Below are 5,031 nucleotides of genomic sequence, written 5' to 3' on the forward strand. Positions count from 1 at the left end.
TATGAAAAGGGGAAAAGAGAAATCAGAAGTTAAGCCAAATCAAGAAGAAGATAAGATTTCTTATATGAGTCACATATTTCAGAAGTGTGTATTGAACACTTATCACGTATAAGGTATTATAGATTCTTTGAATGTATCAGTAAAAATGAAATTCCTGCCCCATGGCAAGGCTGGGGTTAATAAAATATTCATTGCATTGAACTCTGAACCTTACTGCAGTTTATCATTTGTATTGCTCTTTCATGAGTACCTTTTACCATTTATAAGTTACATAATATGTATGTGTGCTCATGAAAAAAATTTAAGCCCTGTAAAAACAAGAATTGTATTTTACTTACCTTTTATCACATTTAGAACCTGATTTAAGTGACAGAATATAAATGGACACTCAAATGACTGTTGATTCAAATCTGACTATTTCATTCTGATAAGGACTGTAAACTCTGGTGAATGGATACAGGGCTAAAGCAGGTGATGTAAGGAGAGAACTGGCTGGAGGTGGCAAAGTTACAAAAGGCTTGCTTCAACTAAACAGGGAGGCTGGCACTGAGCTCCAAATGTTTGTAGCTTTTAGGAGTGCTGCCTTCAGAGATGGTAATGGCAGGATCTGTGAAGGTGCACTTATCTGAGTTGTAATGCTTTGTATTCCAGCTCCCAGATAACTAGATAGAAGACTCTAGAAAAGGTCTTACCTTTCTGTGTTTCACCTATAGTAATTCATCACTGAGATGTTTCATGATTAAGTGCCACAATTTTTTGGAACACCTGTAATGCAATAACAACAATGCCTAGAATGTACCAGAGTAAGTCTCCCAGTTGTGTCCTACTTTCTGTGACCCCATGGACTGTACAGTCCATGGAATTCTCTAGGCCAGAATACTGGAGTGGGTAGCCTTTCCCTTCTCCAGGATATCTTTCCAACCCAGGGATCGAACCCAGGTCCCCCACATTGCAGGCAGATTCTTTACCAGCTGAGCCACAAGGGAAGCCCAAGAATACTGGAGTGGGTAGCCTATCCCTTCTCCAGCGGATCTTCTCAACCCAGGAATTGAACCGGGGTCTCCTGCATTGCAGGTGGATTCTTTACCAACTGAGCTATCAGGGAAGCCCAGAATGTACTAAGTGTCAACTAAAATCGGCAATTTCTAATTTTTCAATAGAAGTTATAAAACCACATACTGATGTGAAATCCTAATGTTCATAACTGATAACTTCATCAAAATTCTAACTATAGCTGTGCATTTTAAAAATATTAAAAATAGGCATAGGGCCACCAGTTCTCAATCTTTGTGAGACTTCTATTTTAGTGTCAATGTTACACAATTATTCAATCAGTTAATTAAGTACTAGGGCTACTGCAGTGAATAAAATTCTTTGCTCCTGTGGCTCATTCATTCTGGTGGTGGTGGCGGCATGCAGGAGTGAGGGAGAAACAGGTAGAATGACCGTCAATAAACAAAAACAAAATATGTTTGGGAGTGATAAGTTCTGTGGAGAAAATTCACTTGGGAAAGGGAGAGAGATACCTGGAGTAGGATGGGGAAAGGTAGATTATCTTAGGTAAATGGTTAGAGGATGACCCTGAAAAAGCAAGGAACTGGAGCAGAAAATGGAAATAAATGAGTGGATGAGCCACGAGGTCAACTGTGAGCTCTTCCAGTGAAATAGAGTAAATGCAGCAGCCCGGCACTGGGAACACAGCTGGTGTTTTCGAGGAGTACCTAAGAGTACAGTGTGACCAGAGTCTAATGAGAGAAAGGGAGATGAGGTCAGAGAGATTGTGGGAGCCAGAGCTCGTGAAACTTTTAGGTCACAGCATGGACTTTAGCTTTTATTCTGAATAAGACAGGTGGCTTAAGCAATTCAGGCTGCCATAGCAGAATATCATAGACTGGATGGCTTACAAACAACAAAGATTTAGTTTTTAGAGTTCTGGAGGCTGCAGCTTTGAGATCAGGGTGCCAGCATTGCTGGGTTCTGCTGACAGCCCTCTGTAAGGTGGCAGGAGGCCATTTCCTCACATGACAAAGAGTGTAAGAGAGATTTCTGGGGTCTCTTTTTTTAAGATCAATAATCTCATTCACGAGGGCTCCACCCTCATGACCTAATCACCTTCTGGAGGTCTCATCTCCTAATATCATCCCTTTAGGGGTTAGGATTCAACATACTCGTTTTGAGGGGACACAGAGTTTCAGTTTATAACAACATTGAAAGATTTTAGCGGAAGAGTGACATGATTAAGTTATGTTTTTCAAAGGCCTCTCTAACTGTTACATTGAGTTTCTCTGGTGGCTCAGTTAAAAAAACAAACCAAAAAAACGGCCTGCCAATGCAAGAGACACAGGTTTGATCCCTGGGTCAGGAAGACCCCCTGGAGAAGGAAACGCAACCCACTCCAGTATCCTTGCCTGGGGAATCCCCTGGATAGAGGAGCTACAGTCTATGGGGTCGCAGAAAGAGTGAGACATGACTTGGTGACTAAATACCAAGAACAAAACTAGTTAAGACGAGACTGTGTGAGGCAGGAATGCAGAGAGAGCAGTTAAGAGGTTACTGTAATAATCCAAAAGAGCTTATGGCAAAACTGAATTGGCAATTAGACCTCTGGCTGGTGAGACTGAGTAGTTAGTTGTATATATAAATTTGGACTTGTGAGACTAGCTCAGGCAATGGAGTATCTGGAATTACCAGTGACGGAATCTAAATCATGGTGTTGAGTGAGGTCACCACAGAAATGAGGGTTGATGAGAAGATGTGAAGACAGAGCCCTGGGATGCTCTCTACATGTAGAGGATGAGAAATTGAAGATCTAGCAAAGGCAAATAAAAAGGAGTCATTCAAGCATCATGAGAGAGTAAATAATCCGGAGGCCAAATTTTGGAAATGTTTTTAGGAGGATCTGCTAGGCAAATGCTCTCAACAAACTGAGTAGTTGAAGATTGCGACTGACCTTTGGGCTTGGCAACGTCTTGGCAAGGGCAATCTTAGTAGATTTATGGAAATAAAAGTATGAATAGAATGCATTCAAGAGAGAATAACAGGAGAGAAAGTTGAAAACATGACTTTGAGAATTCTTTCAAATGTACTGTAATTTATTTAAATTCTTTCCAAATTTATTGTACAGAAAACTGAGGCAATAGCTGGAGAGAAATATAGGGTGATGATGTTACTTTTTGCTGCTGTTGTTTCTGACTGGTTTTAAAAGATGTGGGATATAAACATTTTTATCTGTTGAGAGGAATCATCTAGTAGAAAGAGAGGCGTCGGGGTTTGTAGGAGGTAAGTTTTTGGTGCATGGTTTGGTAAGTTTTCACACATTTATAGAGCTGGGTAGCCATCACCGGAATTATGATTCCACTTGAAAAGCTCCTTCAGGCTGCCCCTTTTCAGTCATGCGTTCAAACCACCCCAACTCTTGGCTACAGCTGATCTTTGCTCCATGGCTAAGCTTTTGCCTTTTTTACTCAGTATTTCCCACAGGGTTTCTACCACTCCAGGGGAATTCCAGAAACCTCTTACTTACTGTCTGGGTGAAGGTGGTAATATTAACCACTTCCTTGTGGACAGGTCCTGAGAGGGACTGTGTTGAAATAAAGGAACTTAATCTGATGATTCACCCTCTGTGGGCACAAGCATATGTGGCAAGATGAAGTGGGAAGGAGGAATCAAATATTCATACTCATTTCTATCTCTTTTCCTAGGTTATCTCTTGCCATCTCCTGTTATGATAGGTATCTCAAACTGCATTGACAGATGTGAAGACGTCCAGAGATCAAGGGGCCCTGGTCTACATTATATCATTCAAAGATGCTGCTCTCATCACAAAACAGGACAGACTCAAAATGGGTATAAGAGATCAAGCTGATTGTTTTCCTGCCTTGGAATAATACTAAAAATTCAAGCTCTGTGAGGACTAAGCTTGGAGGCTGAGCTGGTGACCATCTTCAGGGGTCATCTGGCCAAAGGAAAGTCATAGATGGAGAAGAAGCACATGGCGGGGAGGTATGTGGACCTTTAGGAGGGAGCTAATGGCTAGAAACCCCAGTCTACTGTACGGGTGACCGTGGTGTCACCTGCAGGAGCCAGCACCCCATAGCACCAGTGCTATAGAACAACCAGGGGGAAGGCGGCTCTCCCTCCTGCCATGGGTGTGTGCTCAGTTATCTGAACAGGCTTGTCCTTCTTAGACTTCACCCCTTTCCATAAGTACCTTTAGATTTAAATGATTTTAGATTTAAATAATTTAGGTAATAAAATGAAGAGTTAAAATTTGGACTTGGTTGAATTAGTAATCTTGATAAATGATTTTACATTGAATTTACTCCAATACCATTTTTCTGGAGGCAGGTTGGGCATTACTTTTCTTCTCACTCAAATTGGTGACTGTAGAATTGAAACCTCTTGTGCATGTCTAGGGTCAGAAAGATTGACTGTGAAACCGGCTTTTGAGCCAGTTATGACTGGACTGCCAACCTCTGACTCACACAGAAATCTTCCTGATGAGTGAGACCTGGGTACCTCCTTATCCCTGATGGCTGAGGCTTCCTTCAATTGAAAACTGTGTTACTAAGATTTCGTTTAAAATGCAGTACCAATGTCAGCTCAATGCTTTAATCATAAAGTATCTATTGAATCATGATCAGTTTTAAAAGATCTTAAGGGTTAAACTGTTTATGAATTTTGTTTTCACGAGGAGAGAGTAGAGCCCAGGGAAGGTGCCAGGGCAAAGAGACGACTCACAGCTCTACGCCTGCCTCTTTGTACCAGCGAGAAACGCTACCAAGCAGAGCGGAGCTTCCTGGGGCCGGGAGTGCGTGTTCTGCAGCTCCCAGAGCAGCCCAGGAGTCTCATGGGCCCCCGAGGGCCCGAGCCCTAACTTTGAAAAGCCTTTCCCCAGGACCCTGCACTCTTCAAGTTCTTTTCCCAAGCTTAAGAAGGAAAGAATCACCCAGGGAGCCTGTTAAACATGAGGTTTCCGCTTTAGCTGTCCTGGATTTCTGCATTTTTTTTTTTTTTTTTAACAAGCACGAA

Source organism: Odocoileus virginianus, chromosome 3 (genome assembly GCF_023699985.2).
Source record: "Odocoileus virginianus isolate 20LAN1187 ecotype Illinois chromosome 3, Ovbor_1.2, whole genome shotgun sequence".
Classification (NCBI taxonomy): Eukaryota; Metazoa; Chordata; class Mammalia; order Artiodactyla; family Cervidae; genus Odocoileus; species Odocoileus virginianus.